The sequence below is a fragment of the Cupressus sempervirens genome, chromosome 4 (assembly GCF_028749045.1).
Source record: "Cupressus sempervirens isolate cs-2001-9-10 chromosome 4, ASM2874904v1, whole genome shotgun sequence".
In the NCBI taxonomy this organism is placed as follows: Eukaryota; Viridiplantae; Streptophyta; class Pinopsida; order Cupressales; family Cupressaceae; genus Cupressus; species Cupressus sempervirens.
In genome coordinates, this window is record NC_143121.1 from 874,098,634 (window position 1) to 874,113,072 (window position 14,439).

A 14,439-nucleotide genomic window follows, 5' to 3' on the forward strand; every position below is an offset into this window, starting at 1 on the left:
AGTGATTCTAAAGAAGCTATTGAAAATAACATCGAGCAAAAATGGAACAAAAAGGGCATGACTATTGATAAAATCATAGATCCCCTTCTAGACTATGTAGTAAGGATCATATCTCACAAGTTTTATCAATCAAGCATATTGAATAGTGTTCCATGCATTGTTGTGGATGTGGCCTACAAAATTGTCAAGAAAGATCATTCATATGATCTAGTAGAATTGCTATTATCGCAGATCATGGAGAATCTAAGAGTAATAAAAATATCAAAAGGTGTTCAATGTAAGTTTTGATTAGTTCTAATATGTATATTTTTCTATGTTTTGGAAGAATTTCCCTCTTTTGGAAAAATAGATTGGAAATAAGACAAGTCAGCTATTACTCAAATCAATGAGTACATTGAGCAAATGGGAGACAACTTTGATTCACTAATGACAAGTTACTTTGAGGATTTCAAGAAAACAATGAAGCAAAAATTGAGGATACTAGTTTCCCTAGTGGAACAACACATCAATGATATTTTTTTCTTGGTTGATATTGATTATACTTATATCCAAGTAGTGATTTCAAGGGTTAGATGGCTAGGACCATTAGGATATGAGCTAAATATTGATGAAGCATCAGTAACAATCACAAAATTTCTTGCAAAGGAAATTGACAAGGATGCACCACATTTTAGAACATGTGATGTGAGATCCAAGGTAGACATAGTTGAAAACTACCTCCACTATAAAGAAGAAAGACAAGCTTGTTAAGAAGCTTAAAGAAATTTTTGGAGAAGGCATTGCAGAAGAAGCTAAAGGTGAAGGTGCTAAAGTCGAGGAAGAGGAAGATGATGATGATGATGATGATGATGAGGAACATAAACCTCTTGTATTGACACAAGGCTTAGGTGAGGATGAAGAAAAGGAAGAAGGTGTTGAGGAAGAAGAAGCGAAGGAAGCACTAGCTCAAGTTAAGCTCAAGAAGAGAAAAGCTAAAGCTTAGCCTACAACCTAGCCTAAAGAAAAGAAGGCTACAAAACTAACCCAAGCCAAGTCAAAAATACTAGTAACAAGAGCCACTACAAGAGCCTCAACTCAAAAGGCCAAGGAGAAAGACAAAGAAAAGAAGGATACTGAGTAGACCGGTCCTACGTAGAAGAAACCAAGGAGAAAATATGTTGCACAACCAAAGTTAGATGATGAGAAAAGTATAGAATATGAAGATATTAGCCAATTTAGAGTGGTAAGCCATGCTTCTAAGTCCAATATTGATAAAATTTGTGATACTGTTAGAAAAAATGCAAATTTTTTTGAATTGAAAAATATTGATTTCAAGAAATTGAGTAGAGAAGATTTGAATAAAGTTGAAGAATCAGTATATGCCATGATGGAAAAATTCAAGAACACTCCTCTTGAATTAGACAATACAATGCCTAAGGAATTATATGAAATTGTTGAAAATAAGTGGCATTATTGTTTGAAAATGGAAAAAGAGATAAGAGAATCCACATTGGCACAAGTAATGCTAGAATTAAGTAAAGGACAAATCACTAAGGCAAACAAGAAACATGGTAGCAACTTTACACCAAAATATAGAGCCTTTAGCATCTTATAGAATAAAATTGAAGATGTTGTCTAGAAATCAACAAAAATGTGGAAGTTGATATATGGCTTGACTATTGTCAAGGATGGAGAGAAGATCCCTTTGAGGGAAAAAACACTAAAAAGGATAAAGATGCAAATAAGGCTAAGGCCAGTAAGAAAGAAGAAGAAAGACAAAAAGAAAAGGATGAAAGAAAAAAAGAGCTAGAAAAAGAAACAGTGGAGGAGAAAATATAAAAAGAAGATGAAATTGCAATAGCTGAAAAGGAGTAGTAAACTAAACAAACTACACAAGATACACAGTTCCTACCTCCTAGTCCTCCACATATAGCACTTGCAATTATAATCATTGTAAAGGATTTTTCTAACATTTTTGCTCAAAACATCAACCCCTTAATTGTAGAGGATCTCAAGGAGATCCTTCACCAATCAACACTACAAGCACAATTATGCACAAACCTAGTATTAGTGAGTGCTGATGAGATACAAAAAGTTGTAGCAGAAATAAAAAGGGAGAAGGAAACCACATAGGAACTATAAAAAAAACCTCCCATAGCTACAACAAAGCAATCTAAAGAGCAAAAGGTACAAGAAAAAATTGCTAAGGTTTACTCTAAAACAAAGGTGACATCTACTACTTGCTGGTAAAGAACATTCAAAGTAGATTTAAACCTGATATCAAGAAACAAAGACCAGGGAGAAGCCTAGGGATGAGCTAAATCCTATGTTCAGCAAGGCTAAATTTTAGTTCTGGACCAATTAATAGAGTCATCAGGACTCACTTCACTTTAGGCTCTACTAAGCCAAGGCTAGAAAACCTAAGGGATCTATCTAATTAACTTGATACTCTTCTATGCAAGACTGCCCCCATAGAAGAAATGGTCAATATTCTTCTACAACTTTCTGACAAACTTCCTGATTGTAGTAGCTAATCACAACCCAGGAAAGAAATAACAAACAAGCCACGACCCACAATTCTAGTTCTTCAGTAGATGAAAATAAGTTGATTTGTTGTTGTGATTGTTATATAAAGGTGAACCAACCATGTACTTTTAAAATTTAGAATGGACCAATGTCTTATCCAATGGGATATAGAGTCAAAGATTAGCAGTTTGGACCTTTTTAATCAACTTGTGATTGAAAGTGTCAACATTAAACTTTTAGTTACATTCTAATTCTCATCCATTCCATAAACCTTAAGCATTATCAATTATGGAAAGAAACTTCCTTAATTCTTTGAATTAGTAGCAATCAATAAAAGATATACAACCTTTTGGATTGTATTAAACTAAAGAGAAACTTGTCTATTCAATCCCAAAGCTACAAACATATGGAAAGGAGGAAAAACTACAAAGATAATGATTGTTAAGGGTAAAATCTTTAAATTTAAATCTTAACACTACCAATAAAACTCATTGTATGAAACAGAGATAAAACCATTGGTCCCCAATATTCCTTCTTATATTCAAGTAAGTATACATGTAAACTCATTCAGGTCATTATAGAACAAAAACTGGATGTAATGAAAAATAGTACATGACATATATAAAAACTCTGTAGACAACTCACCTCTACTTCTCATCTTGGGAATCCATATAAAGGATTGTGACAAGCTACAGATGAGAGGAAGATAGATGTCAAAGTTTTAATGGAAAACAAAAACTTTTGGAAGATGCACTCAATAAATACAAAGAACATTCTTCCAAAAATATCGATCAGAAAGTAAGTAGTTGAGGACGTAGAAAAATATTAATGTTTAAGCCTTGATCTTTTCTTTCCTCTGTACTTTGCTGCAAATACATAAAATATCCTAGCTGCTTCTAGTTAGTAGGGCCTTTATTTCACCCATTGCTTGCTAGACATAAATTTCTCTCTTGGTGGGCCAATCAGTGTCCTTTACCCCTTATAAGTCTTGAGTGGCATTGGTCCACCTAGCATCCATGATTTCCTTAGACTCAATAATGAATTTGTTTAAATTTATCTCTACCCTAAAGAGAGAATCAATTAAAGTGTGGAAAGGGGAGTTAGAAGTATCTTCAAAGATTACTAATGTAGTCTCCTGGGTCAAAGTGTCATCAAGAGAGTTTGACCACTCCTGCTAATCCCTTACTATATTAGTAGTATCCATAATTGATGGTATACAAGGTTCCATTCCATCTAAAAATGTCCTCAACTTGCCTTGTATTACCTGCAACTTACCAAAAAAGAAGCCACTTAATTCTTTCACCATTTCTAGGTCTCCTTGATTATGAAAATTTTGTCTAGTAAGTCAGGCTTTTTTGCCATCAACATGATCAATCTATCCAAAAATTTCATGTAGGGTCCCCAGAGGTTGAAAGTAGGAGTTAACCAAAAAAGTGCCTCATTGCAAACTTGCTCAACACTTTGCAAAGACACAAAAGAGCTATGAGCTTATTATGATAGGTTCTTCAAAGTATCAACCCTATGACTCTGTGAGAATTTGGCTTAGGCCAAAATTCACCCAAGAACTAAAGAACTCAACACAAGCACATAGTAGACCAAAATAGATAGAGTGTGATTAGAATGACAATATTCATTCAATAACAAGTTTAGAGTACACTAGGAGTGCCTTGAATATAAAGGCCTTAGGAGAGCTTCTAGAATGCATAGAAGTGAACATCATGATATGTCATACAACCAGGCACATGTCCACTAGATATGGATTATCCTCTATTGAGCACAGGATAAAGTATGATGATGTGAGGATAAGCCTACAATGGTGTAGTAGGCAAATCAGTGGTGTAGACAACATGTACTAAATGAGGAGTGGGGATAACTATGTTGTCATCATGACAACTCAGTGAATGATGCATACTCCTATGTTGTAGACACCATGTGCATAATTAGAGTTGTGTAACTCAATGAGAGTACACAAACTCCTAAGTGTCTCACCTAAAATAATAATAAAATAATGCAAAATAATTAAATAATGCATTAACCTAAGTAAACTTAAGTGTAATAAGTAAATACTTATTTTACACCAACACCCCCCCTTAAGTGAAACTTAGGGGAATGCCCTTAAGCTTACGAAATCTAGGATGAAATGCAATATGGGTCTCGACTACTAGGCCATGTTAGGTACCCATGTACATAATAAAAATGCAATCTCCCATAAAGTGGGGAAAGAGAGAAAACCTCATGGGAAAAACTCTCCCCCAAAAAGAGAGATAAATAGGGATGCATGGATGGATGGAGTAATCAAGACCTCCCCATTATGACATACATCTAGTATGTACATAAGAGAATGATGAGAAGAGGAAGAGAGATAGGATAGGCTCCTCCCCCCCCCAAAAAAAAAGAAGAATGTCGAATAGTGACTGCTCCGATGAAGAAGTTGATCCAAGACTGCAGAATGGTGTTCTTCCCCTTAGGAAGAAACAATGTGAAGGGTACAAATGAGATGCTTTCACTGTGTGTGGAAAGAATCCCATGGATAAGTGATGTCTCTGAAACTTGCTCAACTAGTTGAAGAACCTATCTCAAAGAACTGTCAATCTCTGCAATTGATGAAGAATCTTGCTACAACTACTGATCATAAGTATCCATAATCACTTCAACCTAGGAGGATTGATCATGTAGAGAATGAACAAGAGAGTTAGATGAAACCCTTGTGACAATTGAAGAAAGTATTTTTGCATCAAGAAGAAGAGGTAGATCATGAATACTGTCCCCCAAATCTATCACTGAACTTGTATTTGGAAGACTAGATGTACCCTGCTATTCTGGACCTATCACTATGGTGATGTATGCATGCGGACTAAACTGATGAAGTGACCTCTCACTATAACTATCAATAGAACTCCACATGTCTAAATCTGTTGAAGCACTATCGCTGAAATCACTATTAGTTTCCACACTATATGATGTGTGAAGAGGAGTAGAGGACAAGCTAGGTGAACTTTCCTCAAAATGTACATCCTTCTCCACAAATATCTATTGTGTCTTAGGATCTAGAAGTCTATATGCCTTCACACTGTCTTCATAATCAATGAAAGTAAAAGGCTGAAATGACTGTGCCTTGCATCCCTTGGAAGATCTTTGCCCATGCAAGACAATCAAAGACTCTGAAGTGTGTCACAATAGGTTTTCTTTCGCACCATGCCTCAAAAGGAGTTTTTCCATCTAAGGATGGATGAGGAGAACGATTAAGAATGTGAGTGGCACTAGAGATTGCTTTGACTTCTAATGATGTATCTAGAGACTTGGCATGAATCATGTAACTTGCCATAGACTTAAGAGTTTGGATCCTCAATGCTACAACATCTATCTTATGCAGACTGAATGCTGAAGGAGTCTAAAGATAAATTCCCTCATGTCTACAAAAGTCGTTAAGTCTTCTATTCACATCCATGTTTCCATTGTCCATTTAGAGTACTTTGATGGCTTTCCTGGATTTTTTTTCTACATGAGTCTTGAAGTCTAGAAATGTGTCCAACACTTCATTCTTACTATGTAGAAAGTAGACCCAAGTGAACCTTGAAAAGTCATCAACAAAGGTAAGTATGTGGCAACTGTGGCTGAATGCAAAAGGACCTGCTAATACCATGTGAACCATCTGTAGAACACCTGTTGCTCTTGAAGACTTACCTCTTTGTAACTTCCCTTCTAGATGCATATCCACTAAATCTATTGAAAATTCACCCTTAGAAAAGTTAATTTGAGGTAGACCTTTCACCATTTGGTATGTGCAAAGTTGCTGAAGGTAGAGGTAGTTAAGATGACCATATCGCTCATGCCATACTTGCATGTTTGAATTTGATTGAGTTAACAAGGCTTTTGAAGAAGACTTGGGCACAAAATGAGAGAAAGAGTACAACCTCTTGTGATCATTCACTTTCCCCACTGCAACCAAGAAATTATCTTTAAGACTATGCACTTAAACTGAGTTTGGAAGGAACTCAACTCTGTGTCCATCTCTGAGGTGAGTGATTTGGTAGATTGAAAGGAGATTTGAAATTAGGTTTGGAACATAGAGAACCTCTTGAAACTCTCCATTTTCTATCTCCACATTTCCTTTCCCTTCAAATTCCATTTTTCTATCATTCCCCATGAAGATGTGTAGTACCTTAGACTACTTCATTGAAGAAAAATCCTCCTTTGAAAAACCAATGTGATATGAGGTACCAAAATCAAATATCCATTCCTTTGAAGAGTTTGAATTAGCCATGAGTGCTTGCCTTTGCCCTTAGAATCTGAAGATGATCCTTTATCCTTGTAAGCATTAGGCAATGGAACATTATGTTTCTTCATGATGTTGGTTAACTCATCAATATTTTAAAGATAACACTCATGCTCTTCATGACCCAATTTTTTGCAATAAGCGCACTTATTTTTCTCCTTATTGTTGTCCCCCTTCTTGTTGGAATTCAAGGAATTGCCTTGTTGATTGGATTGTGGTGTTGTCTTTTCTACATCCTCAGATTTGTCCTTCTTCCATTTCTTCTTACCCTTTCCTTTATTTGAAGACTGTCCAACTGAATGTTGAGAATCCTCATTGGCCACCAATGCTTTGGACTGAGGTGTTTTGAGAATCCCCATTGATTTCAACTTCTTTTCTTCATCATCCAATAGTTTAACATATTCATCAAAAGTGACTTTCTTGTAGGCAGACCCTAAGGTAGTCTTTAAGGTGTTAAAAGAAGATACAAATGTGGAATACTCTAATGGTAGCTTGTTATGTATGAGATAGATCAATCTATCATCTTTGATAGAACTCCCACAATCAGTAAGCTTCATCCTTAATTCATTCACCTTGATGATGAAATCCTAGATGGAGTCATATGACTTAGGATCTAAGGAAACAAGCTCATCTTCTATTTTGAACACATCCTCTTCAGACACTTTACCATAAAGGCTTTGAAGGGTATCCCAAGCTTCCTTGGATGTAGTACATTTCTTGATTTGATACATGATTTTATCATCTACCCCAAACATATATCACCTAGGGCTTTCCTATCCATGGCTACCCAATTTGAAATATCACTTGCAAAAATATTATCACCTACTGGTTTAGGAAGATTACCATCTACATATTGTGAAACTCTATTATGCATTAAGTGATACAACATTTTGATTGACCACAAAGCATAGCTATGAGGAGTTAATTTAGGAAACTTAAAGTTGCCCATAATGCAGAAAATGAAAGAAATGTAGAGAAAAGAGAGAACACAACACCAAGAACACCCCCACTTTTCACTAAATCAAGAAACCCCCCAAAATAGATGCTTTGAGAACTTTATCAATAGTGAGATTACAATGGGCCACTTGCCAATTTTGGCCTTTGTGGACTTTTTATTTTTCTTGTTACAACCTCTTAATGGAGTACATATTTGAAACTTTACAATGTGCTACAATTCTGAAGTATTACAAAGAAAAGAAAGGCCCCATTACTGAAAGTGACAATTTTGTCCACACAACCTTATAATTTGATGCCAAATCTAGAAAGTAGATGAAAAAATATGCACTTTCAAAAAAGACAAAACCTATTTTCGACTCCAGATGTGCCCGTATGGAGCATTTGAAGTTGCAAAATGTAGGATTATGCAGGTAGAGTTGCCAAAAAATGCACTTTCTGAACAATCTGTGCACCAAAAACCAAAAAATAGCTGCACCAGTGAAAAATTAATAAAATTTTACCCAATTTCAAAAAAATTGCACCTGATTTGCAGTTCGGATGTGTGAGTTATGGCCTCCTGAAGTCAAACTACAAAAATGAAAATCAATTTGGAGAGGGGTTGCATCAGTGAATGATGGGGTTAAATTTGATGATCATACAACTGTTCCAGCAGTTCAATTTTACCCAAAATTATGTCCAAATGGGTGTCAAACTTAATGCATAGAAATGATGACATCAGCCAAAATTTGGGCCAGTGATGATGTAGGCAAATGACATGGATTTTGTACTATACGAAAGTGTATTAAGTTATGTGATGTGGCATTGTATGACTTCTGACTAAGCATACAAAGGGATTACTGGATATGGCCACGTTAAATGAGTCTATAGCGAGGCACTAATGACTATCACTAACTTCGACTAACAAGTGGCTTTTGCAGACGTGGAACGATATAGTCACAAGTTGACTAGGCACCCAGTGACATGTTGCAAGGGTATTTTTCCATGTGGAGGATGTGTTAGTCTACATATCACACGACATTCACTACATGCACAGGGTCATCTAGAATCAACAAATGGTTACCACGTGGCAAGAATATGTGCTAGGAGACTGTTGTTGTTGATCGTTGGGTTTGCGAATGGATGTGCACCATGTGTCCTATCTTTTCATAGTGCGTGTACTTTGCATTTTCCTACGTATAGTGCAGATTGCCAAAGAATCCTTTTTCCATGCTAGAACTTGGATGCTCACTAGAGTTTTTTTTGAACCCGCTGGGACTCAAAGCTTTAGTCCCACATTTGTGGGATAAGTAGTGAATGTGCTATTTAAAAAGAAACCAAGCTTGCAACAAAATGAAGCTTAGTGATGTCAGATTGGAGCTCCCAATCGATGGTATAGTGTGCCAGATTCATATAGTATAGATTAATTCAAAGATCTGTAGGGTATACTCTGATTTAATATTAAGCTCACAATACAATATAAATGTGATAATGCCTTGCAAATAAAATCTAAAAAATTCCACCAAATATAGAGCCGAACCAGGATGTCACTGCCTAATTCAGCAAATTTTTTTCTCTACCGGGACTGATATTCTAAAAATAAATATTCAAAAAATACTAAAAAATGCAAAGAATAAAATTAATTAGATCTAAAAATTAATTAATCAGATCAAATAAAACGATCATACCCAATTGTAAATTGGGGCCTCTGGGTTTTGATTTGCAAAAAAAAATTTCCTCACGATCAAATTTCACCCAATATAAGAAAATTTATAGTTGATCTTCACCAAATTGACTCTTCAAACACAACAGTGAAGTCAGATCTTGCTCTAGACACTCCCAATTTTTGCAGATCCTCTAGATTTGTGTCGAGGTGTTGAAGCATGAATGGTCTCAAATAGCTACATGATGAGAATCTCCCTTAGCTCTGATACCATGTAAGAATTTAGTTTAGGCCAAAATTCACCCAAGAACTAAAGAACTCAACACAAGCACACAGTAGACCAAAATAGATAGAGTATGATCAGAATGACAATATTCATTCAATAATAGGTTTAGAGTACACTAGGAGTACCTTGAATATAAAGGCCTTAGGAGAGCTTCTAGAATGCATAGAATTCAACATCATGATATGTCATACAACTAGGTACATGTCCACCAGATATGGATTATCCTCCATTGAGCATGGGATTAAGTGCGATGATGTAAGGATAAGCCTACAATGGTGTACTACACAAATCAGTGGTGTAGACAACATGTGCTAAATGAGGAGTGGGGATAACTATGTTGTCTTCATGACAACTCAGTGAATGGTGCATACTCTTGTGTTGTAGACACCATGTGCATAATTAGAGTTGTGTAACTCAATGAGAGTACACAAACTCCTAAGTGTCTCACCTAAAATAATAATAAAATAATGCAAAATAATTAATTAATGCATTAACCTAAGTAAACTTAAGTAAGTGTAATAAGTAAATACTTATTTTACACCAATAGGTTTATCATTGCTCTAAGGATCCCAATTCTCACATCATCTCCCTATTGAACTAACTGAGTATCAGTGCTCATTCTCCTTGGCTATGAGGATTCATCCTCCTCTATGTCCTTAGTCTACACCAGAGCCTCAAAACTATCTTTAGCTAGTAATGAAATCCCCTATCCTTCTTCTCCCTAAGCTAGAGCCATCCTTTGTTCTACTTTTGTTAACTTCTCTTTGAGGGATGCAATTTCATCCTCTAGTGCCTGGGCCTTAGCTTCAAGTTCAACAATTCTTTCCTTGTATACATGACTACTTCTGAGCTCATTTTTATAGAGCTTTCTAACATCAATGTAGTCATGTATGGCTTGGGACAATTTATCCTCCATTCACTCTACCTTGGCCTCATTCATAAAGGAGAAATGCTTCAATGCCTTAGAGATTTCTAAGCCAGAGGTGACTTGCAAAGTCCAAATTATCATGTTGCTTTGCTGTGTGCTCTACACATCCATCAATTTTGGTTTGTTTAAAGTAGGGGCCATGCTCCAAACTACCAAGGACTTGGTGTCAATGTTAAAACAAGTTTCCCTCTTAAGGCCACCAGCACCAATTGCCTCATAAGAGATGGCATTCTCTTGTCTTCTAATTTGATCAAGCATAAATGCTTGCTCCAAGTCCCAACCAGGTACTAACAATATGCCACTCCTATGGACAAGATCCTTGGCCTCCTCTAAAGTCATTACCTTACTTTCAGGGTCATAGGCTTGTTGTTTCTCAATCCATTCCATCCTCTGCTCATTTGATTCATCAAGTTTCATCTGGAGGACAAGTTCACTCTATTCTATTTTATATAAAAACCTTCTAAATTCAATGGATTTGATGAATTTGTCATCCTCCAAGAATTGTTGAGCTTGGATGATCCTATCATGCAATCTTGCTGCTGCCAGTTCCAGATTTGTCAAACTATTTTATCTACATTAGCTCTAGTGTAGAGATATTTTTGCCTCATGTTAGCAAAATACTAACTATTCCCTAGAAAAATTTGCAAGGTACTCTATCTAACTTGAGGAGGGATCTATACAATCTTCTATCTTTTATGCCCCTTTGCCAACCAAGATGATTGGGGTGGATCCTCTTCTTCAACCTCAAAGGCTACATCCGACTTAAGGCTATTTGGACATACTCTTTCCTCCTCCCCAATTGGACCCTCTGGCATCTTAGCCATTATTTCAGCATGGTCCATGACCATCTTCCTAATTCTATGGGGGTAAGGGACATCCATATAAAAACCTAGGAACTAAGGATCAATTCTTTTCAATTCCTTTTCCACCCTTAGTACATCTTCTAATTTTTCAAGTTTATCAGCTACCTCCCCTTCTACTACTATTTTTGGAATGATTTCCTCAAGGGGTAACTCTTTGGAATTGGGCAACACATAGCTTCTCATTTCTTTCAAAGTGGCCCTTATCCATCCTTCAGGGTTATACATCCTATAGGGGCTAGTGCAGAAATTGTAACAGTGTAAAAAGGCAAGAATAGGTTCTAGGGCCTCTTTGCCAATAGTGAAGTCACTAATTTTAAAGAATCTACACAAAAGGGTTCCCCTATGTACCTTAGGGCCTAAGTATTCCCTTTTTACCATGAATAATTGCCAAATAAATTCAATGATTCCTAATCTAGGAGGGATGAACTTTAGTAAAATGTGGTGTGTCTAGGGACAACCATAGACTCTCATCAAAGAAAAAGTAGGAAATAAGAAAATATCTCCCCAATTATGATCTAGCTTTTTTCCTTCAGGTAGCAGGGATGGTCTTAGGAGATATTTCAAAATTTTAGGAGCCCTAAAGTATCCTAGGTCTAACATTTTCATTATGACAACACTAAAATTATTAAAGAATGAAACAGAGTCAAAAAAATGGTAAGAGTTGTCCCATACTAGTGTCCATAGCTAAACTAGAAAGGCTCCATTTAGATCAGAGGTTTGATCAATAAAATCAAGGCTGATGTATCCCACTTTCTTGTAGAGAATCAAATGCATAAGTAAAGAGTAATATGGGAAAGTGAATTTCCTCATTTCTCTAGACCTTGTCTTGGCAATGTTCTCCTTAATTATACCCAATATATGAATAACATAGTCATATTCATAGGCATGGTAGGCATCTTGTATATCTCTGGCAATTACATATTCAACCCCCCAAACTTCATCTGACCCATCTTTACCTACAACTTTATGGACACCATATATTTTTTTGACAAAATAATTTTTAAATTTTCCCATGGGCATCTTTTTTTGTATCTTCTTTGGGAAATCACCAACCCTTTTTAACTCTCTAGGAATATGTTGTAGCAATGAATTTCTAGTGAAAGCATTGGGATTTGCCTCAAATTTCTTTTGTAAATCCTTCAAATTTAAGGCTTGGCCCATTGCTCCAGTTAACCCAAAAGCCTCAATGAAAGACTCTCTATCCAAGGTGCATAGAATAGTACCATCCTTCCTATGAAAAGACTTGGTGGTAGGATTGTAACATCAAAACAAGGCTTTCGTTAAGTCCACATCTATGAAAACTTTACGGAAAATCAGTTTGGCCAGGTTCTTCTTCTAGGGATTACAAATAGGAACCTTCTTTTCCCTATTGCAGTAGAAAAAGTAGAAGAGCTTAGAACCATTGGTATCAGGGCACTTAGCATCTATGCAATTAGCATACGGGTCAAAGAAAATATGATCATTAGTAGAGTTTGCATTTTTTGATCGTGGGAACAATTTTATCCATTCCTCCAAAAATCAGTTGGGTTTCTTTTGTTTGGTTTGACCCCCCTTCAAGGTTGATGTTTTTGATACTACCATTTCTAATGTTGGAATCTCTTCTACTTCCTAGTCTGACATTTTTGTATTCACAACTGAAAATGTGTAACTGTAACTGAGCCTTGGAAACAACAATGCAGCTCTCATGGACAACACAGGATGAACTTCAAAATCTAATTTGTGAACAATGAATCATTGACAATGGGGTTTAGAAAATCTTATAAGTTGATAGGCTCAAGAAAAAAATTAAAATGCATTGATTTTAGCATGCTTGAGAATGAGCTCAGTTGATTCTGCCAACTTTAGGAAGCACCGTTATTAAATTCCATCTATGCACTTTTCCAACTGCATTGAAAATTGATTGGCTGAGAACCTCATACTTCTTTTCTCATCATTATGTTTATTTCAGAGATTAGATTCTATGATATTACGACATGGTGACTAAAAAGACCCTTCGTAATATCACAACATTGTATTAATAGTTCTTTGATCCCATGATATCCCTTTAAAACTTATATTGGGCAATCAAAAAAGTGATAAAAACCTCTTACGATACTACAACAACCCTTATTGTCACAGTATCAATAGCTTACCTATTCTATTTTATGATCCCGTGACAAATGGTTTCGGGGCATCGTAAGTCATCTTCATATGTCCTAAGATCACACGATCATAGTTGAGCTTACTACCTCATAGTAGTGCAACCCTACACATTTCCTTTTATGATGTTACAGTTAGGCCAAAATCATCACATTGTTACATCACTAGTTTACACTTTCTTTAATGTGATCTTATGACAAACCCTTATCATAATATCGAAAAACCTTACCTTAGATCCCTAAGATCTCATGATGAAAGATCTATCATAAGATCGCAGATCACAATCCTTCAGACATCTCATAACCCTTTGGTCCCACAAAATATTGACTATGAACACACCTGGTACATGAATATTGGCTCTGTTTAATGGGAAATTGACATCTGTCATAACAAAAGGTGACATGCTTAGCTTTATGACTTTACAATCCTACGACAATAGGGTGTCGCAACATCTGACCTTGTGTCAACCCTTCATATGATCATATGACAAAACTTTTTGTCCCAGCATCATAACTATTTAAAAGCACATCCTTCAATTATGTAATAAGCATCGTAAGATCGTTAGGCCCCATTCTCATGCTTTACAATTTGATGATAAAGACTTTATCGTAGGGTCATGACTACCCTTATCTTCAACCTCCAATGTCATGAACAAACACTAATCGCAACATCGAAAAGGACCCCTTTATGAAAAAAACACAACACGACCTAATCTTACGACACAAAGGACATTACAAGATCGGGAAAGAAAAGAAACATACCTATGATAACATGATACATCTATTGTCAGATTGCAAAAGGCCATCACACTTGCCCATGATACTGTGCCAACCCTTATATTGTAAG